General features: G+C 37.2%; 1 long non-coding RNA gene across 1 annotated transcript; it reads right to left on the bottom strand.

Moving 5' to 3' along the window:
• Positions 1 to 1,452: 1,452 nt before the first annotated feature.
• LOC121082637 lies at positions 1,453 to 22,843 on the bottom strand. The gene is made up of 3 exons (XR_005826079.1): positions 22,830 to 22,843; positions 19,225 to 19,227; positions 1,453 to 1,485 (listed from the first exon to the last, which is right to left on the bottom strand). It is a non-coding gene; the product is annotated as an uncharacterized LOC121082637 (long non-coding RNA).
• Positions 22,844 to 25,909: the final 3,066 nt, after the last annotated feature.

The raw sequence follows: 25,909 nt of genomic DNA, 5'->3' as shown, positions 1-25,909 counted from the left end.
CTTTTAAACCTGTAATTACAAGTTTAAACTACATTTCCAAGGCTAAAACTTTGTTGCAGATATCAAATTTTGGCATTAGAAAATAAAATCCATTTCTGGTTCAAATAAAGATCTAAAGGTTAACCATGGCTAGGAATTTCAAATCATGGTTAGATTAAGACTGTTACACTTCTGGCACACCACTGAATGACACAGTCCTATTTAGTACATTGTATTGAAGCAACAGAATGGCTTGACTTTCAATAGGTAGGATATTGACCCGCGACAGGGCTCCACACAAGCCTTGTGAACTACTTAAGTTCTATTTAAGTCTCTGACTAAGATTTCCATCCCTGTCTCATGAGATACATTTCATTCTTACTCCATATATAGAAAGTTCCTCTTCAGTCCTCTAGAACTGAAGAACACAACAAAAGACTTCCTTTACAAAGATCAGAGTTCTTATCATTGTCCTCTTTGTTTGTTTGATGTCTTTAGGATGGGATGCAATTTCTTCTGTGGGCATAAGTGAGATAATAATTGATGTAAATGGTATTTGCTTCTCTCTGACTTTATATTTTTTAAACTAACTAAATATTATGAGATGGTTTTAGACCACTTTTTAATGGATAATCTCCATTTTTATTGTGCTTTTATGCCTTGTCAGCCTGCAAAGCTGGAGGCAGGTGACACTGCTTTCCTTCTCTTAAAAACAATTATATTCTTTGATGGTGAAACCTATACGCTGCTTTATGCAATCTTGCGATAAGATTATGTATGTGTGTTTTGCTCAGTTTGAAACAAAATGCTCATGCATATGTTTGTAAAGGCACTATATAAATATGAAATACTGACTTTTCTTTCAAAAAAGTTCATTGTTCAGAAATCTAAATTAAGAAAAGAAAAAGTATGCAAGATTTGTTTCTCTTCACTCTTTCCTAGTAGATATTTTACATTTTTTTCATCAAGATGGGGCATCAATCTCATCAATCATCAACAGTTTAGGGCAAAGCAGGGGTTTGATACCCCTTAATGTCTCCTCCTGAGAAAGGAGAGCTACAGGAATTTTGCAGATAATTCCTTCTCCTCCCATTCGTTTGCTCTGAAGCAGTGACAATTTCCCTTTCTGTATTGCTTCTTTCCTCATCAATACATACAGCCAACTGTGGGCTGTTCCTTCTCATATTTCCTGTATTCCCTTTCCATATGTTGGTCTTGTTAGTGACCAAGGACAGGCAAATAGTCTTAGAAGCCATTTCTAAATTCATGAAGAACAAGAAGGTGACTGCAGGCAGCCAGTACAGATTTACCAAGGACAACTCCATCTTGAGCAACTCTTGCTATCTATGCTGAGTGACTGGTACTACAGACAAGGAAAGGGCAATGGTTGTGGAATGGAATCACAGAATCATTTAGGTCGGAAAAGATCCTTAAGATCATTGTGTCCAAACCTAACAATGCCAAATCCACGACTAAACCATGTCCCTATGTTCCATGTCTACACATCTGATATTGAGCAACTGCCCCAGTTGCAGTTTTCTCAGGGGAGTCCTCTTGTTTCTGCAGTGCTTGTGTCTGTTGGCATTTGCAAGGTGTCTGCCAAGACAATGCTACTTGTAAAATATTCAGCCTTCAGCTGGTATGTCTTTGACCTGGATTTGGAAGAGTGACCACACTGCAACACATCAGTCCACATAAAATACAGAACATTAGTATTTACATTATCCAGACCCTCCTGATCATGAAAAACAAACAAACAAACAAACAAACCAAAAACCCAAACAAAACCAAACCCATAACAATCCTATGACTTTGATTTTAGCAAGACCTTTGACACCCTCTCGCCATTTATCTCCTGTTTGGTGGAAGTTTGCAGACAACACCAAATTGAGAGAAACAGTCAATATGCTGTACTTCAATGCTGCCCTTCAGAGAAACTTGGACAGCATGGAGAAATAGAATGACAAACGTCTTATGATATGCAATAAAAAGAAATATAAAGTCCTGCATCTGGGATAAAATAACTCCATGCAGCAGAACAGGCTGGGGACTGACTGTAAGGGAAGCAGCTCTGCAGAAAAGGACCTGGGCATCTGGCTGTAGCAGAGAAGGTCAGCCACATCCTGGACTATATTAGAAGGACTGTAGCAATCAAGTCCAAAGAAGTGATTATTCTCTTCTATTCAGCACCTTGAGAATCTATCTGTAGTGCTGTGTCCAGTTTTGGGCTCTCCAGTAAAAGAAGGATATGAATATACAGGAAAAAGTCAAAAGGTAACCAGCAAGACAGTTGAGGACTGTAGCACTGTATGTATGGGAAGACACTGAGGGAGCTGGATCCGTTCAGCCTGGAGAATAAAAAGCTCAGGGTCTACAAACACATGATCAGAGAATGCAGTGAAGACAGTCAGACTCTTCCCAGAGGTGCACAGCAACAGGGTAAGCAAGGAACACAATTTGGTACGCAGAAAGGATTTTACCTGTAGCACAAGGGTCTTACAATACTGTAAGAGGTTGCCTAAAGAGGCTGTGCAATCTCCATCTCTAGAGGTGTTCAAGACTTGATTGAGCATGGCACTGAGTAACCTGGTCTGCTTAAACCTGCTTTGAACAGATTGGACTAGACGACCTCCAAACACCCCTTCCAAACTAAATTATTCTATGATATTGTATTTCATTCATCTATTCCTATCAGAAAACAGCTCAGTAAAGACAATGGCGATGACATACTTTGAAAATTTCAGAATGTAAAAGAAAAGGATGCAAGAACAGACTTTTAGTGTTACCCTGGCCACACAACTTAGAAATGAAGAAAACAAACAAAAAAAAAAACCCAACAAAACAAACAAACAAAAAAAACAGCTGTGGAAGCATAACCTTCATGTTGTAGCACTTCTGGTTAAAAGGAAGTCTAGGTTTAAGATCAAAGTCTGCATCACCAACAAAATCAAATACTTGATAACATTCCTATTAAAATTTCACATTCCAAATACCACTGAATATCAGCAAATGCCTAAGATTTTTTATTATTATTATTTTATTTTATTTTGTTTTGGAGGGATACTGCTAAATTAACACACCTATTCTTCCAAAAGATCCATTTCCATATAGATATCTATGATTGTTTTTATTTGCATGCTTCTGGCTTGCTTTTTTTTAAGGGACTGTTTTCAAGAAAAATGTGGATGTACAAGTGTGTGCAAGTGTTAGAAGCCAGGCGTGCTTTTATAGCAGTCATAGATCTTTAGAAACGTCTTTTCATAAGCAAGTGTTGCAAGAAGGCTATTGGGTTTAACAAATACACATTAGGACAGAGAGTGCATTCCAGAAATTATCATACTGAAGTACAGAATGGAAGAAGGGAACTAACTGCTTTAGCGATACCCACAGCAGCAGGCTATAACAACAACAGCAGTATCAGCAGCAAAAAAATGCTTTTTTCCCCCCCTCCATTGTTTATAAATGAGATGGAGCATATGGATACGTAATTAAGGTTATTTCATTAGATCAGACTAGAGCTCTCCAAACAATCATAAAAAGGGTTTTCCATGCATAATGGTTTATATAGGCTTCTTAAAACACCAGCTAATACATTAAAAAGCACAGATTAATCTTGAAAGAAAATACTCTTACACCTGCAGATTTTGCAGAGGTTTGGGGTTTTTTTTTATGATCAGCATGACACAATTGAATGTACAGCTGCATTATTTAATGTATATTCCTGTTCTGCTGTATTCTCTTCTCCTCAATTTCTGAACAATCTACTGTTTTATCACCTTCCAGTTGTTGATCTAATTGGGGTGATTCCCTTCCAGCTGAGGTGCTCCAAGAATTTCCTTTTAGTTCACACATTCAAAATAGCCTGTCCAATTTTCCCTTTCCTACTCAGCTTCCAGGTCACATCCTCTTTCCTAAGTAGACCCTTCTAAACCTTCCCCCTAATCTTTTCAGTTAGTCTTCCTGATCCCCAGTTCAACCAATTCCAACCTTTCTCCTCTCAGTTTACAGTCATTATCTTTCTATAAAATAATTTTTCTTCTCCCCATTTTTTTTTTGTCATTTTTCAGTTCTAGTTTTTTTTCCCAACTATCTCAGCAGGCTCTGAAACCTAGACACTTCCAAGACTAAGGTGGCAAATGAATAAAAAGTTTTATTTCTGTGTGTAAAGACCACTTTGACTTATGTAGGTGCCTAACTTTTATTACATGTAGCCTTAAATTTCTAAACACTGAAAGCATAACTGTGTGTCACTAGAGACAATCGTGTTTCAAAATCAGAATTCCACGCATGGTGAAACAGGACATCCTTAAGACATTACCTCCCATGAAATTGCGAGGGCAGAGTGTGCAGCAAGCTTGCTTTCTGAAAGGATTTCTTTCAGGTTATAAGAAGCTTTTCAGTAGCTTATATCTTGCTTTTGAAATCTGAAGAGGAATATTAATTATGGAAGATTATGAGAAACAATGTGTGGAATTATATTCTTTCATTTATCTCAACATACTCAATGTCACCCAGGAAAAGCTGTATGTTCTATGTTCCATACGTAATGAGTTCCAGGTATATAATGATAGAATTGCTAAAGGAGATAATATACATGCAATATAGTAAGTGGAATAATTATAAAGGGAACTCAGAAATGTTAATTTTATTTAAAGTACCCATATTTCTAAAATGTGGACATTCTACAAAATGAATTAATCATATGGATTATCCAAAAAGACTGAATTATCAAGGAGATAGACAACATTCATACCACAAGATACTGATATAGTAGAAAACATAGTGGAGATGAAGACAAAAGATACAAGAAGTTAATTTTGTTTTAACTGAAGTTAATTGTAAAAATATAGATAAAACTATATATACATATAAAATATTCCCTAAAACTCTGGAAAATTATAGAGTATTGTGTTATTAAATCAATCTTTATATCAATTTCTCTATAGGACCTGATGTTACTCTCTATTCTGACAGCTTGCCATGCAGGTAATGGCTGGAACTAGGTGAAAAATGTAGTGATAAAAGTTTGAAATTATACATAGGCTTCTGTTTAAATTCAGGTTTGTATTTAATTAGGAATCCTACCAAGATTTGTTCTTTCAAGAGCCATGTTGTAGTTAAGTTTTTAAACATACTTATCTCCAGGAGCATCTAGATTTCTGTTCCAAAGAAACAGACGAGTTTAGCCATTGAAGCCTAATTTGAAATGTTAGTTTATATAAAAAGTATTTCACTCTCAGATGTCTGACTATATAAAGATAGCGAAGAGATGAATCCTTCTATATTCAAAGAAAGAAATTTAATTATTTTTCCCAAGTTAACACCATTGCAGAATGAATGCTGGTTCCACTAAAGTTTCACTATTGATTGCAGCCTCAATCCACAGCACATAAATAAGTAGTAGAGCCAAACTTTCATATTGCCTTAGAAAAGGTCACAGTTTTAATGTTAGTGGCATGTTTTCAAAAAAACTCTTTGAACTTATGCCGCACATTACGTGTTTACCTGCATCTTCTAGTATATAAATACACTTACTATTTTTGTTCTGAAACTATTGCTGGTTTTTGTGCTTCAACTACATCACAAGACCTATTAAGTCAGTTATTCATCCCTGCTCCCACGTACCTTCCTCTTCCTTGTTTTATAGCATTGTAGACTACACAGACTTGTGTTTGTGTGGTGGAAATGCTCTGAGCCTGGCTGCTTCTACACCTGAGCTGTGAAGGACTCTTTCCTCATATGGAAATATGTAGGGCAATAGGGCATCAATTCAGTGGCATTGCTTACTCACTATTAACTCAGGATGTGGTTGTTGGGGACTAACTTCTTATATTATGTAAGACTAATGAATGATGATTAAGAACTAACAATTTATTATGAAGTGTGCTGTCAGTGAATGTCAGTTCAGCAAAGCTTTGTCTTAAAACTGTAAAAGTGGCATGATTGATCAGTTTTCTGAACAATTCCGTCATGGCCAACTCTAATTCCTCAACAAATGTACATATATATATAAATATATAAAAGTATAAATACAAATATATAAACAACACAGTCACAGCAATTGTGTAGGATACCACTGGAAGGCTGGAAAAAAATTAAGGAGAAATAGAGGGAGAATGCACTTTACAGTATCAAGGTGGTGATCACCTCATGCAAAAGAGAAGAACTTCTATCATATGCCTGGAGGAGGCCACATCTCAGAACCTACCACAGTCTTCGAGGCACCCAACTCCCAGATGAGGTAGGGTCCAAATTTTCTGACTGATGCTGGAGTCAGCAGTTTTCACAGGTCTCTTGTTTCAGAGAAGGGGACCTGATTATCTGTTTCCCCAAACCCATGAAGCTTCAAAACCCTTGAATCTCTGGGAGCTCCAGTAACCAAGTGCACAGGAAGGAAATAAAAATCTAGCAATCTCTTTCTTAGTTCAGAAATTTGAACATCCAATCCCTTTCCATAAAGCTATTTTTACTTGAATACCTGGCATTTTCAATTAAATAGTTTAATCACAAATTCAAACAGCTTTAATAACAACGTTTCTTCCTTTACTGTTTCCTTCAAAATAAAATCACCACTATAAAGTAAAAATCAGTAGTAATTCCATTTAGCTTAGTACAGTTTCACCAAACTAATAAACATAGACAAGACAGTGAAGTTTGCCTATTCACTTCTGCAAAGTCTAAGGTATGTACAATGTGCCTAACCTTACACATTTATACCCAACTTTACTGATTTCCTCAGATGATCTGCAGTAACTTTAGGGTGTCAGAAAATGGGCTTTGTTGTAATATTACTTTTCATCATTATTCAGTTATAACTTTGCTTTTAAAAAAACCCCATCATCTACTATAAAACAAATATTAATTTTAACATGAAGTTTCACAGTGTCTTATGCTATAGAGGAATGAACAAGTGGTTCCAATGTCCTCCTTGTTGCTATGGAAATTCATAATAGAGCACAGCACGGTTAGACCTGGCAGTTCAGCAGTACAGAAACCGAGATTACCTAATCTTTCAGATGACTGTTAATACACTGAGTGGTGTCCATGTTACCAACTTGGAGCATTTCATTTTGGATGCATCCACGGGATGTATTTTCCACAGCAGTAAAACTGGCTGAAGACATTGGTACATTTTCTGCATGTATTAGTTTCACACATATTTTACCAGTTGTGCCAGCACATTCCTGTGTATGGTTGATTATGTGAGCTAGGTCACTGAAGTGATTTATGTAGAAAAAAATAAGGAAAAATTATGCTAGATCAATTTCTACTTTTCAGTCACTCCAGTAATCCAGGTTATTACATGGTTTTGTAAACATTTGACACTGTACAATTACATGGGAGGAAAGACAAAATACAGTTCAGAAGCAGAATAAGATCTGAAATATTTTAAGCTTTCACTCTTGCAAAAAATTGCAGTGTTGCTCTTCAACATGCTTTAGATGATGGTGGAGAAAACTGTTACACAATTATGGGAAAGGAACAAGAAGTGAGAGTGCCAAAAATACTTCCCTGAAAAGGAAGCAATGCCAATAAGAATAAAATGTTTACTTTAGGATTATGTATGACTTCACAAAGTATGGTGTAAACCAAAAATAAATACTACAGGAGAGAAGTGCAAGAAATTCCAAGGAAATTTTCTGGATATAACCATTACAGCCTCATGTGGTATTTTTGTTATTGCCTTTGAAAGGATGAGATATTGAACTTCATCGTTCATGTAGTTTTGGAGATCAGCTGATTAGAAGCTTTTGTTCAATTAAAATATTCTGATTCTGTGAAACCACTAACTTTGACTAATTTCTGCTCATGGGAAAAACCAAACCCATAAGCTAACCCAAACCCAAAACATTCACAAATAAAAAATACTTTTGAAATGTATTTGAAGTCAAATTTGAGAAGGGTTGAAGCTAAAAGAAAAAGCTCAGTCTTCCTTTAATTTCCTTCAAAATGCATAAATAAAGTAAGTTTTGGCTTTATGTCCCTTCTAGGTTTCGTTTGGTTGGGTTTTTTTAAATCCAAACAAAATATATAGTTTTATACTGTATTTTGACAGGATTGTATTTTTTTCTTCTTTGTATCAGTTATTATGAGTACAAATTAAAAAGAGTATCTTAGAAACAATTATTCCTTAGAGAACTGAGTAAGTGTTAATTCCCACTGTTTTAAATTAATTCAAAGAAATTTGCAGGGCAATAGATATGCATGGGGCCTTGATCATCCAAAACTAGTGGGAATACCTATAAGCCTCTTCAGTTTTTCCCATTTCAAATCCAGTAAAATGCTTTGTTTCATTCCCACAGTGGTGTAAAGCAAATCTTAAAGAAAAACTCTTGTCACAGGAAAAAAAGCTGACTTCAGCCTGTCTTATTCAAGGTGATTGGGCACTGAAATTAATCAAGTTGATAACAGAAGTATCCTGTTTTACCATCTCAAGGAATGATACTAACACATTTTCTTCCTTTTTATGCCTGAAAAAAGTGAAAACCTGTTCAGAAAAACTGGGTTCTCTAAATGCCACGATTAATACAACTAATCCACTTTTCATTGTTTTACTGATTTGTTTTTCTTAATTATAGCACATCATAATCACTAAAGAAAGGAGGAATATCAAAAGGCTGTTAGCTTAATCAGCTGCTGAATTAATGAAGGTAAAACTTCTGGCTGCCACTAAAAAAGGGAAGATATTTGAGGTCAGGTGAAATCTTGATTTTTACAGTTCCCGCTCTCTGTACTGTTTTCATACTGTCATTTCCAAATGGACTGCTAGTCGATAAAATATCGTAATTCATTTCACCACCCAAGATTACATACGTACTGCATAGATTCTGGACAATGTGCAGGTTTTTGTTTAATAGCTTTTTGTTAGTGACTGTTTCTCTTTCCTAGATAAGGAATTGAATCTAGAAAGATTTTTCATATCAGCACCATATGACATATCTCACAAGAATTAGTCGGAGAGCATCTCTGTCTGTGAGGCTGCAGACATTTAATAAATTCTTCACTATTCTAGGCAGCTGCACACTGACCTCACAGCCATCACCTGCTTCTGTGCTGTCAGCCACAGCATTTCCTAATGTAAGGGCTACTTTGCATGCCGCTTTACCAGGAAGAAATGCCAGTAACTGTGACAACAATCCTAATTAGTTGTTAAAGAACCATTGTGAAGATCTGTCACCAGCGATTACTCATCTCTTTAATGGCTCCTTCAAACAGAAGCTCTGTTTCAGCTATTTAGAAAATGGCCAATATCATTATCATTCCCTGAGGGGCTTATCTAAGCATTCTGAAGGATTACTGTCTAATTTTACTTTTAAGCAAGGTTGCAAAAGTCATTGAAAAGACACTCTTCAGGGGGAAAATAAACCATCTTTACAGCAAGAATTCAGCCACGGGGGGTTGGGAGCAGTTACACACCTCCAGGCAAACTATAACACAGCAATTGTAAGGAAAGCAACCTCTGAAGGACAGAGGGAACAAGGTTTTAAGAGAATGAGACCAGTAGGGGATGAGAAATAAGAAAAGGATTTTAGATTCAGGACTAGAAACAAGCATATTTGTTTTCCGCAACTTCCTATTAGTATTGATAGCGGGTGGTTAGAAGGACTTGAATGGGGTGTTGGCGGTTTGACTTTGAGAGAGTCCAAGGGAATGAGTTATTAAGGGTTAATTCAAGTTACAAGCACTTTGTATGCCTCGCTAAGCACCGGCAAGTCCTTTTTTGTTCAGAAAAGGAACTTCACAAAGGAAGCCTCCCACCAGACCGATGACCTGATGGGAAGCTCATCACAGGCAATGAGCTCAGCAAAACCAGGGGAGAGGTCATTCCGGCGGGGGGGGACAGCGACCACTGGCTCCTTGACCACTGGCTCGAGAAATCCCCAAGAAGATGAGACTGAGCATGTGAACAGATTAACATGAGAAGCGAGGGAATGATTTGACAAATGGGAAGCTGAGTACTAACCAATGAAGGCGTTGGGAAACTTGTAAGCAGTGAAGGCTGATGTCTTTGTAGCTGAACTGTATAAATAGTGTAAAGCAGGGGTCCTCAAACTTTTTAACCAGGGGGCCGGCGTGCAGATGCAGTGATAGGCAGTCACCTGCGGCTGCTTGGTTTTTCCCCCAGCCCCCGGCAGGGGGATTCTGTAAATACCGGGGGCCGGATTGAGGACCCTGGGGGGCCGTATCCGGCCCACGGGCTGTAGTTTGAGGACCCCTGGTGTAAAATTTGGGCAACCGGGGAGCTAGGCATGTGTGGGTTACCACCCAGCTCCCTACTCAGCACAAACTAGAACGAAGTATGGAATACCTCGACTCGGTGCGCGAACTGCTGCTGTACACCCAGTAACGCACCCGCTTACAGGACAACAGCATCACAAGCTAAAACTATACCACAAGGCAGATGTGGCTGACTCAGTGCAAGCCAGTAGGGTAACTGTCTGCTGTAACAGAGAAACCACAGGCAGTGTTTGAGTTAAATGCAACACTAACCATTTAGTTAAGATTAGAATACATTACAATTAGTTATACAACACATTTTTATTTGCATCATATCTAACACCACCCTTCAGTGCCCAAAAAACCTGCTCCAAACTGCTTAAAGAAATGAATACTTAACCCCAGCCAAACAGCTATTCCCCAGACCTTATAAACCTATCCCAACAAGTTCATGCTGAAAGGATGAACGAAGTACTAGGTACTCTGACACTAGCAAAGAGCCCTCCAGTTTCCAGCATGCAGGAAGAAAAACAGGTAATGACATGGCTGAAGGTACCAGCTGAAGAACTGCTGAGGAGTGATCATGTATGCCTACCGTCAAGTGAGGCTGAAGTGTTCTTTTCCAACTGTCTAGTACATCACTGGTATCAACCCCTGCAAATTTATTACGTCTGGTAGTGTTTCACATTATGTGCCAACATCCATTCATGAAACAGTATTGTTACATGACAAGGATGGAAATACTCTTGGAACAACATTCCAATATTATTGGGTTTGGTTTGAAGATAGTGATTTGTTCACTTGTTTTTTTACAGCAACAGTATGCTTTAATAATATTGTTAAGACTGACTCAGGGTTCTCCAGTACAATGACCTAGCAACACAGTGCCTACTACAGAACAGTCAGTAAATTCTGCTAGATAGGAGGTCCTAAGGGATTGCTAGGAACAAGTCTGATGCGAGCATATTTTTCTGCACAGTGCTGTAAGCCCAACAATGTACCATCACTTCAGGTCAATCAAATGCAAAGAAAAACATGAACAAAAGAACACAAACTACATCCCCATATTCTATTTCACAAGACTCAAGCCATAGATCTTGAGCTAAAGTGAAATAATATCACTTTAGTATTACTGAAACTGTAAAAACAATTACCCTTACTATTTAAAATATAAAATAAAACCCACTGTATTTTAGCATTCTTGCTATCTATAAGCTTTTTCATTGGCTGATACATGGCCCTTTTGACCTGTATTTGTCTGTGATTCTCATACTCTCAAATCTATGCCTTTACATAGTCCAAAGAGAACATTTTGGCTAATGGGCTTAAATATCTTTTTGTATAGTGCTTTCTCCTTCTCCATTAATTCAGACAGTTCATGTAGCTCTCTATTATGGAACATTATACAGTATTACTTTAGTCATTACAAAGTACTCCTTAAGGAAAGCAGTCCAATATAAATGACTTATTTATATAAGTTCTGTGGATAATTTCTTGTGAAACACCCTCAAAGTTATGGTGAAGGTAAATAAAACTTGAACTTTTTAAGCTGTGAAATAATGTAAAGGCAATATAAAATAAAAAGAAACATCTACTCTTACCCAGAGATTTTAATCAGTAAGTAAAACCAGGACAGATTTCTGTAGGGTGAGATAACGTATAGGAGGTTCTGATCAGATTGGCATAGAGTGAGATCTCTATGGATCTATTCAGAGACTTATAAGTAAATGAGAACAGGCAGGTAGCAAGTTCTTTTTTTCATAGCTGCTTGCCTTTCATTTCAAGATATCCAAATCACACAATTTGTAAATCCGGTTGTCAGGGCATGAAACACTGAGACTTCTGAAGCAAAGTCACTTAGCCATCTGGCAGGCAGGAATGAATGCTGCAGAAGAAAGTTTCTCTGTTTCATTTCAGTAACATGCTATATAAAACAAGTGAGCAGGGACACCTTGGCATATAAAGCAAGGAGTACTTTGGCATATAAAGCAAGGACTATAAGTATATAAAAAAAAAGAAGTCATATAATTCAGCAAGCATATGAGGAACAGCTCACCCAATGACAGCTCAACAAAAGAATAATCCCATAATGGCTCTTTGACAGTTCATTTTCAGTGCATATGCTTAGGCAGTACATACTGTTTATTTTCTAAGCAGCTTAGCAGATAGGTGGTAAGTAGGATGATGATTATAATTCAATATAAAATACATTTAAATAAAGTTGAGGGTCTGACTTAAGCCCTTAAAAGTCAAAATATGTAAGTTAAGTCTTCAGCAACATTCTTAGCTCAGCTGCTATTCTTATTTTCTAAATGTGGAACAGTCTCTTATCACAGGCTGCCACACCACTGGACAATGTAGAATTGGTATGAGGGAAGAATTAGTTCCAGCAGCTCCTGAAGAACAAGATTCTGCACCACAGGCAATTTGACATAACTTTTAACAGGCCATTTTCCACATATCTTTTCACAGTTGAAACAAGAATTTAAACTTCCATTTGTTTTTATAATATCTATTCTTTCATACCTACCTGATCCAACTTACTAAAATGTCCCAGCAGACTGGTATCTGAGTAAAATACTCTTATCTCTAATTTATCCACCTGAGAAACAGAAGTATTACATAGTTTGCTCAGGTTTATCCTAAAAAGTTAGTGCCACAATACAGCATTTTACCAGAGTATCCTGCATTCCAGATAAATTCTTCCAATCACTTTAACCTTTTGACATTATCAAAAAAAGTTGTTTCAGGGAATAGATATAGGAACACACTACTAGAGAATATAAGAGAAAGGTCAAAAGGAACCCAATTCTGAAGATTAAAGTGTATTCCAGTGTATTATTCCATTTCCATTACATTATAAGCTAAAAAAGTATAAAACCCTCAAGGCAAGTGCAGCATCATATTACAGCTACGGAAGCTGGAAGGTGGTCCTCAGTGGCTTTGATGAATTATGATGCTGGATTGATTATCTGCCACTGCAAATCACAAAATCACAGAATGGCTGGAAGGGACCTCTAGGGATCATCTATTCCAGCCTCCTGCTAAAGCAGGTTCACCTGGAGCAGGTTGCACAGAGTTGCATCTAAGCAGGTTTTGAATGTCTCCAGAGAAGGAGATCATCTTCATAGCCCTCCGCTGGACCCTTTCCAGCAGTTCCCTGTCTCTCTTGAGCTGGGGAGCCCAGCACTGGACACAGCACTCCAGATGTGGCCTCACCAGGGCAGAGCAGAGGGGCAGGATCACCTCCTGCTGGCTACATTCATCCTCACGCACTCCAGAATTAATAGTAATATTAACTTAGGGATGAACTGTCCCAGTCAGACATTCAAGGCTTACATTGGAAGACTGCTGGTCATTACCCACTGCCACAACAGGTAAAACAAAGATTGCAAACCACAATTAATGCAGTTCATTAATATTGTTTTAATAGATTTTAACTGTTTAGTTAGTTAAGGACCAGAATGCCTCTAGGCACAGACCTCAGAGGCAGAAGGATGGGGGAAAGCTTAAAAGCAGAGTACAGAATATAGGGATGAGGGAAGACTGGATTTTGTCAGGTATATGTATAGTGTGTAGGATAAACGAGTATTTCCAAGAACCTGGAGTACAAATAATAGTGCTTAAAAAAAAATCAATATCACATCCGCTGCCTGTCCATAGGATGAACATTCATGGAACATTCATTTAGATAAGTTAATGGGAGATTTGATAAATGTGTGGAAGAATAATCCATCTTAAAGACAAGAAACTATCTCAGGCTCAGGAAGCATTGAAGCGTCTGAGAATACACACTGATAAAGTCCATGTGTTTGCTTTGCTCTTACCCTGTGGGCTTCCTTCTGCATCTACTGCTAGGCAGGATACTGATCTTAATATGAATTTGATTTCTAATACAGTGCACATGTAGAGCAATAATTAATTTACCACTGTGATCAATACTCTCAGATCTCTTCCAAAGACCTACCAACCTGTGTGATTTGGTGTGTGTGTGTGTTTGTGGTTGTTTCTTTCTAAGAGCACACCAATATTTTTTTAACAGCTTCCACGTCTGTCTCCCTGCAAATTTTTGTGACAATATCTTTACTTATAAAGATCTGATATATTGTAAATGATTTAGGGTACCATGTCACATCATGTATATGACATCAATATATGAGACTGAGATATAAATTGTTAGTAAGAGACACAAGATGTTATTCTGCAGGAATAAATAGTCTGTAAAAGAAGATTTGAAAATACAGTACCAGAAGTACCTCACTAGGTACTTGTAAGATCCCCTTATATCAATAGACCTGCTACAGAGTGTATTTCTCAAACAATAAATCAAAATACCTTCTTAAGCACAATCAAGGTGCTTCCCACTCTGAAGAATATATTTCATCTGGTAAACTTAAAGTAAAAACAAATTACATATAATTCTTCCGCTTTCCAGTATGACATTATATACCTATTTAAAGGCTTGCAAGTTCAATTCCAGCAGGTAAATTTTGTTAAACTCAAATTACTTTTCCCTGCTACAGCATTGTTACTCTAAGTGCAGACAGATTTTTGTTTATTTATTTATTTTTTATTTGTTTTCCCAAGTTCTAGGACTGCATGAACTTACTGTTGCAAGCATGTATGGTAGCAACCTAACCAACAGAGTTCTGCCCTCTCTGCTGGAGGAAATTTAATTTATAAAATAACAGTATTTTATTTTACATTTCATATCCCTGAACTCAAGGTAAGTTTCAACAGTCTGCTTTCTCCAATATATAAAATCAGGAACATTTCTGTGAAGAGGTAAGATGTGCCTGTAGGGAGACTCCCACTAGTCCTCACTGCTGGATGGTTTGGAAACTTGAGATTTTTGTACAGATTCTTAATATCTGGCTGAATTTCACCTTTAAAATTAATTGCTATGTTTCAGTATTGCTACGGTTCTCTCATTCACAAGAGCATTTACTTGTGGAAAAGCAGGTCTTCCACTATACATCAAAATTACAATTAACTGTTCTGATCATAGTAAAATACAAATGCTTAGGGTGGTACTTTCACTGATGATTTTTTTTTCAGAAGCATGTCTTTCCATCAGGTACGAAACTTAAGATACACATATACTTCCTAAAGAGGCAATATGGGATGCCATAACAAAACCATCAGATAACATAATAACCTCCTCTTTTTTATGCTGCTAGGTTGGAGGCTTTTTGTCTGTGATATTAACAAAGAATATAACCAACAGCAGTTACCAACCTACTAACCAAGAGCAGTTACCAACTTTCACGTATGCTTTGCTATATTGGAATAGTCACTGGGAGTCACGCCCAGAAGTGAAAAGCTCAAATAAAAGAAAAGGGGGCAGGATGGGGGGGCCAGGGCATAACAACATAGACACTGATTTTGGTTTATTGACAAAAGAAACTGTTACAGAAGGAGTCATCTCACGTCATTAGGCAATAAGTGAGATATGATTACCATTAATTAGTCAGGAAATTGTTATAACTTGACTCTGAAAATAAAAACACCAATCCTTATTACTTAATGTTAGAACAGAAACATGTACCCAAGCTAATAAACCTTTCTACTCTCATTTTACTACTTGAGCTAGATTGTTTCCAGTGACTCAAGCTGCCTGCTTCTGTCTAACACATACCGTGTTAACTGACAGGTCCATGTGTTGGTTTCTCTTTATGATACAATTCACTTTTACAATACCTGTATCATCTTATTATTATCCTAATAAAGGCCAAAACGATCAAACTGAAAATCAATTAATGAGCTGATGAAAACACAAATCAATCAACAGGATAGGTTGCCAATAAAAAAGAAGGAATATGCCAATTCAACCTGACTGATGTTTTGACATACATATTTTCCACTTTCTTTTTTTTTTTTCCCCAATTAAAAAACCAACAACAGACCAATGCTATATTCCTTTCATTAATCAAAACTTTACAAAGTTTCTGCCATTTTCTTTTCTTTCTTGGACAAAACTTTCCAGAAACTCATTAAAGTATGAAGACCTCGTCAGTAGCCAGACCTCTGAATAGAACACATTTTTACTGGGCATCAAGAGGACCTTATCTGTCTCTTTGCACTATGGCAACAGAATGGTATAGCTTTAACGCTGCCTTTGCACAAAAAAGAATACGAGATGACCAGTGAAACATATACTAAAATTAATGTTCATGTTAGTATATCTAAATATACTCCCTCCTAAAACATGTAAGGATGTTTGCTATGAACGCCAGAAGATATTCAACACTATGTGGAAAAAGATTATATAATTAATTTGACCAACTACTCCCTGATGGACTATTTGGCGCACAACTTCTGGTGGCAACCAAATTAGGTTAACAGCAAACTCCCACAGGGAACACATTGACAGTAACAGCACATACAGATATGACACAGCCTCTTCAGAATAAAGTTTAATTTCTTTTGTCAGAAAGTCCAGAGAAATGAAATTAACTTAAAACAACACAAAGACATCAATAGACATTCACTTGGCTTCCCTGAACAGACATGGTGTGGATTTAGGGAAAGTTTTCCCTGTCAGAGTTCAATACTGTCTGACCAGGACCTTTAAGATACTCTACAGAAAGATGGTTTAATGCTTTATACCAGACTTGCTCATTTATAGACACCTGACGTCACAAAAGATTTCAAGTTAGCAGAGCAATACAGCAGTGTACTGAAATTACAATACAACTACTCTTATCCGAATATACAAATCATATATATATATATATATTCTATTCTATAAGTGACATATAAAGAATGTAGAGATTATATCTATGTATTTGCAGAAATCCTCTGTCTTGCCAAGCAGCTATGTTACATTAGCTAGCTGGGTTTCAAGGAACTCTATCCTTGTCTACCAATATAGCTGCTTCATTTAAAGGTTTGCTGGGCTGTATCATCCCTCCTGCTTTGGAGACAACCTTTTGCATTCAGGCAGCATGATGCATTGTGAACACAGAAAGGCTAGGGCTGCACAGCAGGGAGAATGAGCTTGAACACTGGAAATCAAAAGGGTTTGCAGGCCAGCCACTCCAATGCAGCACACTGAGATAGCCGAACTCTGGCTCAGTGAAGCTTGTGTGCTCTTGTTTGACCTGAATATTTGAGGTATACAAGTTTCCAAAGGATCTACAGGGCCTAATCTATAGATCACACTTGTACAGCACAAAAACATGTGCCTATGAATTTACTGTTATTTATATGCAGAAAAAAGTCTATCCACACTACCTTTTGAAGGTGCGACAGACAGTAAACCAACGTGCTGTAGTTTTGCTGAGTATTTGTTCTGAAAGTACATACCATATGAACTTCTGACTATTTGGAGTGATATAAAAGTGTGTAGCTATATAGGAAATTAGATGTCTTAAAGTTCTAAGTGAAATCGAAAACAGTTCTAGAAATCCACAGGTACCCAGGATTTCACATTTTAGACTTCTTCCATCTTCTGATGACTTCCCTAAGGTGAGTTCCATCTACCTTTATTAGGTGGAAATACTTTGGAGTCGATAGTATTTAAGGAGATACTTAGCTTAAGAGTTTATATAGTGACTGTTGTGATCAAAGACAGTCTCTAACACATGACCGTTTGCTTTTTTTCCATTTGATGCTATAAGCTTCAGAATGGGGCAGACACCCATCCTCCAGTGCACTTCATAGCACTGGCTCCAGTCTGCACCCTGTCTCTGCCCTCCCTTCACAGGCTGCATGCCGCATGCCTCACCCTCACTCACACAGGTCTCCCCTCAGAGAAATCCTGGGTAAATTAAGGCAAAGGTCCTCTTTTATACCCCAAAGCACAAGTATACTAAAGACTGTACCTCTCAGCTCCATGTCCAGACAGACATGGAACACTCAGCCCAGAGAAAGGTCTGCAAGGAGTAGAGCATGTTGTGCCTTGCTTCAAAGGCTGAACCTACTGCACTGAGGAGAGATACACTTTGAGCTAAGAATACATTACTTAAAAAATAGAAGACAAATGGAGAACTAAAGAAACTACAAAAGCCCATCAACCTTTCAACGGCAAAATTATTAGTGTTGGGTACTTACTATAAAAGAACAGCTACAGAAAACATATGCTACAGGGAACAGTTATAAGGAAGTTGCGTGAGAGGCAGATAGTGACTTACGGTTTCCTTTTGCTCCTGATTATTTAGTGTCTGTTACCCCAGATACTATGCCTGAGAAGAACAGGAGCTAGATCTTTAACTTACAGAAATGTAAAGTGAAGCTGTTCTGAAATGGAGGCGCTTGAACAGTCATGACTTAGGGTGACAAACACTACTTAAAAACTTAAGACACTTTAAATTAAACTTGAAATGGTCAGGTGCATACTCAGGGTGAAATGATTGGTCTTAGATAACTCAGTGCAGAAAGGCTCACCAACAGTCTGCCCGCACATACCTCTCCTACCTTTTCTGTCTCTCTGTCTTGCAGGATCATAGACCTATCCAACACAGATATACCAAAGCTGACTCTGCATGTATTTTCCAGAACCAGAGTATAAGACAGCACACTACAGAGTCCATCAAGTTGGCTAAACATCTGCTAACTGAGATCCTGAATAACACTTAGCCCTGTTAGCCCAGGAACACTTTTGAGCGCTGAACTCTGCCTGCTCATTAAGCTAGCTGAGGTGATAGCATGGTACAGCTATGACTCATGTAGACATCAGTATTGAAAACAAATTGTGCTCTTTTCTGTTGATAAACCCAGCTGGGGTTTCTTGCTCAGATGTCTCTATAACATGTTTCAACAGTTGGTTTGTCTCTGAAAGAAGGTTGGTCTATTACAAGTCCTTTGTATAAATTTAGTTAAGGTAGAAGCACGACAAATCTTCAAATGTTGTGCATTCAGACTGAAAGATGTACTCTGAAGAAAGCTGTCTGAACAAAGCCCTAATGGAAGCGCAATAGTGGCTGTTCCCCTCTAGCCTCCTCCTTCCTGTTGCACCTGATGCATTGAAAATACGCCTAATCCAGCACGACAGCACTGCCATCTCTGCCACTCCTTTTGGCACACCTTCTGTACTTCCTCTCCACAGAAGTGTAGCCGTGTCATGGTTTCATTCACTAGGCAGCATCTAGTCAGAGCCCTGTTCAAGCACAGTGTGGATCTAATACTGCCTCAGGAAGGAACTGGAAAGGGCTTTCCTCAAGAAGTGAAATTCTTTCCCTGTCCTAAGCACAAAACCAATACGAACTGTGTAATAGGTTTGGGAAGGGGTGCAAATGATTTCTTTCAGTAAGATTCTTCAGTTAATTGTATGTTTTCAAATCAATGGCAGTTTCTCCTTTTTCTTCCCGAAATCCTTTCATGTTTTCACATCCTAACAGTCCCAAAATCAAAACAGCATTCATGCCTTTTTTTTATGTCTCTTAAGGGCTTGTAGTAGGTGCACAGGTTTATTGATAATAAAATATTACTAGATAGACAAGAACACAGCTGGAAACAATAAAACTTTTATTACAGTGTCTCCATATGTCCTAGCCATTGTTGTCAAGTTGCTTTATTAATGAAATTATACAGCTTTTTTACAGTACCTCTTTAGAAACCATGACAAGGAACTTCGTTTTCTCAGATTAGAAGGTTTTACTAAAAAAAAATTATGTTTGACCACACTGTGCTTGTGAATTGACTGAATTTTACCTTCATAGCATAACAAGTTCCCCTCTGTGCAAGGGGAATTTATTGATGATCACTAGCTTTAGTTCAAAAGCACTGCTAGCTCAAATAAAACCTCAGTGACAAATTAAAATGTCTTACTAAAAGCAAACAACATCAATGCATAGTTCAAATTCACTGATCAGCAAATCCTGTCACCTTACTCTATCATTCACCTTCAGTAACTTCTGAATGATACTTCTCAAAGAATGGCAGCATTTGTGTGGTCACCCTTGACTAGAACTCTGTCCACAGCTAGAGGATCTACTGCAATCATGACCTGCACTAATTATAAGCCATAGGGAATCCAACCAATGAGTTAATCTGTCATAGGAAAAAAAATTTATATCTGATCAAAAACTACCTTTGTTTATTTGAGGCAAATTATTTTGTATATTGTCATTTCTATTTTTACATTTATTTAGTTGCACAAAAATTAGGAAGATAAAACTAGGTATCGCCAAAGAAATTTTCCTTCATGGAGGACTGTGATTATTTTTCGCTTGCTCCTAGTTAGGATAAAAATGGACTGTGACATTTCGAGCCTAGATGAGCTGGATCTCTTCACCAAGTTTCATTAAACGCATTTTCTCTAACTTCATCTTAGTTTAAGAGAAAACCTCTGGATATATGCTATCAAAAACATTTCTGTCCAGGTATTGGAAGGCTTTATAAAGCCTAGAATATAAGAGGTGGAGATCTTCAGAAATTTGAAGAAATGCAGCTTGACAGGCAGCAGTCTACTATTCAGCACTGAAAAAGAGTCAGGGTAGCAGGCAACATGGAAACAGAAACAGAAAACATTTTTCCCATGAAGAGGCATAGCGTTAAGATGCAGAGTACCAGAAGGAAAGGAGTGACTGCCAAGAAGTAAGTGGGCATGTATATGCACAGTGAAAGTCAAGTGCAAGAGAGATCTGTTAAGACTATTATCTTTACATTCTTGCACTAAACCACTAACAACTCCAGAAGGACTTGACCGTCTCTTTTACCTTGAAGTTCTTCGTGTTTTTAGCTATATAAAGTTCTCAGTTTCCTGTATTTAAACTACTTGATTAGATACAGGGTAATGCTGAAAACACAAGCTATTACAGGAAAAGAAATCCTAAGCTCTTGCTATAAGACTCATTTTTAAAGTACACGCAACAAAAAAGACACAGAGGAAAGGACTGGTGTTCTTCAGTGACACCTCATGCTTGCAGGTGGTCACAGGACTCAGAATAACCTCACCAGGATTTTATCTTCTCCTCAGTAATGTACAACTGTGGTCTCAATATCTTGTCAGTTTTTTATTGCGTTATATTATTGGCTTCTGTTTAAGAAATTAAACAGGCAGATTTCAGAAGTACTCAGAATCAAATACTTCCAAATAATTTTCAAGGTAGTTTATATAATTTTTTTCCAAAATGTTTTATTAGGAATAGCAATTGCAAATTCCTCATATTCCCTCCACTCACTTTTTTTCCCAATCAGAGATTCAGTTTTGTCAAACACTGTTTAGGTGGTTTGGAAAGTGAAATATCACCAAAAATGTTCAAAATGTATTTTCTTAGCAGGTGAAAGAACTGTGTAATGTTTAAAATAACAGTACCCAGTGTTGATCACAGTCCCATGCCTCAGCAGTTAAAAATATAAAATTTACATGAGCCACTTTTGAAAAAGAATACAAACTAATTAAGAAATAAATTAAATAAATTATGTGTTAATACAGCAGTAGAGTTACAATATCATTTCACGATTTTCTCACTGCTCAGTGCATTTGTGTGGTCTTATTTCCAAATAATGACCATATAAATTTCTTCATTGCATATTATTTTTCTTAAGGAAAATAACAATTAGAAAGGAAAAACATATATTATTCCATCAAGCCATGAGAATAATTATTTAACAGAGGGCGAAGTATCCTTAAATATAGAAGGAGTTTGAGAAGGAGAAAAATGTTTTTGAATTTCTGTTCAGACAATGTTCTGTGATAATGTGTTATGGTGTAAGAGCTACTTCTAATTGAGAGAAAGGATTTATTCAGATAGAATAAAAAATACCTTCAAGTCTTAATAGATTATGGAATAACAGCAAAGAGTGAAATTGTTATGACTAACAATGTTGTTCTACAAGCTTCTTGAGCAAGAATGAGCCAGAATTCGTAACACTGGGAAGGTCTTACCCTTTGTAGTCCCTACTCTGAGCTGCTTTCTCCTGCCACTGGGAAGCTCTTTCTCTGAGTGCCACTGCCTGGTGTTTGCAAAGCTACACCATGGACTGGAATAGCAAAATAACATACATTGAGAAACAGCATCTTCAAAAGAATTTTAACCTACATCTGTTCCCAGGGCAGCGCATGGCTGAATGAATGACTGTGTCAGCACAAAGGAGATGAGATCAGTTAGATGCATAGAGGTAACAGCAAGACCCACAGTAGAACCAGTTTATGCCAGTTTAGGCTACAGAATTATGATGTTATCAGTCACCAGCCCACTTGACAGGGACAGTGAGAGACTTGTTCAGTTGTCACTGAAGTCTGTGAGGCCTGCTCATCTGACCTTGAGTTATGTATTTTTCTAATTCCTTATATTCTATAAATCTGATCAAGAATTAATATTTATCTAAGGACATGCCTATGACAGGGCTATAAAAAAAGCCAGGTTATTAAGTGTGGGTCACCTAAATCCCCATCACACTTTTGAAAGGCAGCCCTAAATTATCTGTAGAACTTTATACACCAGGCAGCTTCTAGTTACCATGCAATTTCCTTACATTAAACTGTATTCTCTGTTCTGTTCCTCAGTTTTGCTTTACAGGAATTATGCCAAGTACAAGTGAATACAGCTCCCAGATTTCACTACAGGTGATGATGACCCTTGGTATTTCACTAAATTGCCTGCTTTAGCTTTAAATTAAAAAAAAAAAAATATCCTGCTTCTTTCAATATATAAAGAACAGTTATGAGCTAGGTAGGGAAATACTTAAATATCTTCACTGATGCGAATCCGTTTCAACTACTTGTAATCCATGCAAAACAGCTGTCCAGATGAAAGGATTCAGCTACCAACAATGGGGCACAATTTCTGCACTACCAGTAGTGTCACAACAAACTGCAGGTGTCTGGAAAAATTAAAAGTTTATAACTGAAAGCATCACTATTGGTTTTCCGCTGTACAAAACCTACTTTTCATACTGCTCTTGATTACTTCTGTTGGACTACGTACACTTAACATATGGTTATTTTAAATGCAAATATTAAGGATATGAAAAGGCACAGTCACATGCTGAATTCTGGATGCCTCCCAGAAACTAAAGTGGCTTGATAAGAAGACAAAATCACATTAGTCGGCCAAGCATGAATTTGCCTTGGCCATCCAAATATCAATATGCATTTGGCAAAATAACGTGAAGCGTGAAGGGAGACTTATGAGTGGAATTGTTGCCATTGTCCCTAGAGGAGGAAAGAGAATGAAATATAATGGACAAGTTAAAATGATGAATGGATTGATACAACAAAACTACTAATGGTATGTGCCACTGATTACTTTTGAAAGCAAAAGTTAATAGAAATTATGCAGAAAGTTTCTCTGGTCATGAATAATGCAAATTCATTTGGCTCAATAGACCGTATTACATTTCAACAGATCTGAAGGAAATGGAAAAAAGAATTAAAAATGGCAAAGTTTTTCTGTGGGATTTGATGAGTCAGAAAACCCAGTCTAACTGAATAGTGGAAAGGTGAATGGCAATAAAGAGAACCAAAAACAGTCACTGAACACAACAGTCATCTCTGAAATACAACTTAAAAAAACAAAACAAAACAAAACAAAAAAAAAAACCCCAACCAACCAAAACAAAATAAAAAAAACCCAGACAGATAAAAGATTAAAAATGCTAAAACTTATGGTAAGGGAAAACAAATGTGTGTGTGAAGTTTGGGTTTTTTAGATTTTTGAGCCGCTAAAAGGGACTATGAAATGTATGCACTTAGGACAAAATTGTTACAGGGGACTGTGTCAGACCTGAAAGCAAAGACATCAAATCATGAATCTCTAAAATAGCCAAATGCCTTGTATCACCTCAAGTTGCCCTCGGGCTGGGAAAGCATTACCTTGCTATATCTGAACTGCTTCCAGGCTCCTGCATGAGTGAGCATCCCCTGCCTGCACCCAGAGTTCATGCTGAAGTCCTTGGGGATGCACAAAGCCTCCCTCACCTCGAGCCCTTTTTTGTTCAGTAGTTTCCATGAGAAGAGGAACTTTCACCCTGACAGCTGGATGACGGATACACTCACACCAAGTGGTCTAGGCACAGCTGTATAATATATTAATATTCTTAAATCTCTGCTTTTTTCAGATAGAAGTTGATGATTTTTCTTAGATGCACAGCTCTATTTGACACAGCTTTTATGACTGTAACATTATTGTCACTTGTATCTCATATTAGTAATTACTATACAAATAAGTATTTACTTCCATTTTCTCTCCCAGAAAAATATACATCCTGATAAATTTTAAGAATTTTGCACTGCTAGAAATATAGACAGATGCAGAATATTAAATTATATCTTTCTTTCTGCATTGCTTTCTTCTATTTTTAACCTACATCTTTATGTTTGTATTTGTCTTTAAAAATATCTTTTTCTCACTGAGAACAGTTATTATTTCAAAATACCTTTAAAAAGTATTTCTGTAAATATAAAGTGACCATCAACTGTAAACAATTGAAAGCTTAGTCCAAGTCTTAAAAACCTTATGAGGTTTCCTAAGTTCTGAATTTCTTAATTTACACTTTGCTGAAAAGTAAACGTTATACAACGCAGTTCTCAAACATAATTACATTTTCTGCTCTGCTTTCCACAAGACTTAGCTCTTGACTCCCAGTCCCATGCATTCCTGTTGAGCCTTTCACTTGAAATTATTTAAAATCAATTTATATACACAATGTTATTGTCAACAGAAAAGCATTCCTTAAATGTAGTAAGGCTGTTGCAACTCAAAATACTTTAAAGTAAATGTGTATTTTTAAAAGATGCATATTTGCATGTGCATGTGTGTAAATGCATACAAGAACAATGTATGTATAAATAAATAAGGACATATAATTTTGACTTATGAGGTATTCATGGCCTTCTACATGCCTTCTGTGTCTTAAGCTTTTAAGATACATTCAAATAATATTTTCATGATTTTCTACATACATAAACAGCAATTGTCTATGCTTTATCTACCACAGAGTGTTTAGTTTCAGGACTCTCAGACTCGAGAAAACTTAAACAGTGACAGATTTTTCTAGGGTCTCAAGAATTAGAATGTTTTCAGAGAGAAAAAGGAATAGGTGAGGGCAAATCTGTACATGGGAGAAAGACACTTTTCGTTATATAAATCTTCACAAGCTTCAACCTACTTAGCATGGGGACTGGGCATAGGTGGTGACCGGGTTAGGTTCTAGCATCTGCTATTTTTTCTTTGACTCAACTTTCCTGATGATTTCGGATGTCTCTTTCTTCTGACCCCTCACCAATGCCTGTCAGCCCAGCTTCACTTGCTCACTCTTTGGTTGTCTTTGATATAACAGTATGGTATGATGTAGACTAATTGTACATATTTGCTGTAAACTGCAATAGTCTGGCACTGAGCTGTCCTGAATGATTTTCAGCCATTTGTTATGCCTGTCCATATTATGAAGTTTAGTGAGAACAGCATGCATGCAAGTGTTTTGATAGTTCTGAATTTATGTTTTGTTTAGTACATACACATCATTACTATATAATAAATGCTGTTTGGTTGGCTATCCTTATTTGCTAACAGAAGTAGAACTTAAACTCATTGAAGGGCTTCTCCTACCAGCCCATTATTAATGCTATGTTTTTTTCAGAAAGAAAAACTGGCACAGTGAATTTTAGGAGGAGCTCAGGAGAGCAGAGGTAAAAGGCCACACAGAGCAAAGAACAGGTGAAAGAATATTGTTGCAGGCAGGAGTGATCAAGTATCTGATCAACTTAGCAGTCTCCCAGACTTTTGTGGTGAAGGAATTGGCTGTTACTGGAGTACACAAGGGG

This window comes from Falco naumanni, chromosome 1 (assembly GCF_017639655.2).
Source record: "Falco naumanni isolate bFalNau1 chromosome 1, bFalNau1.pat, whole genome shotgun sequence".
NCBI lineage: Eukaryota > Metazoa > Chordata > Aves > Falconiformes > Falconidae > Falco > Falco naumanni.
The sequence above is the reverse complement of the archived record's forward strand: the minus strand, read 5'-3'. Positions and strand labels throughout refer to the sequence as shown.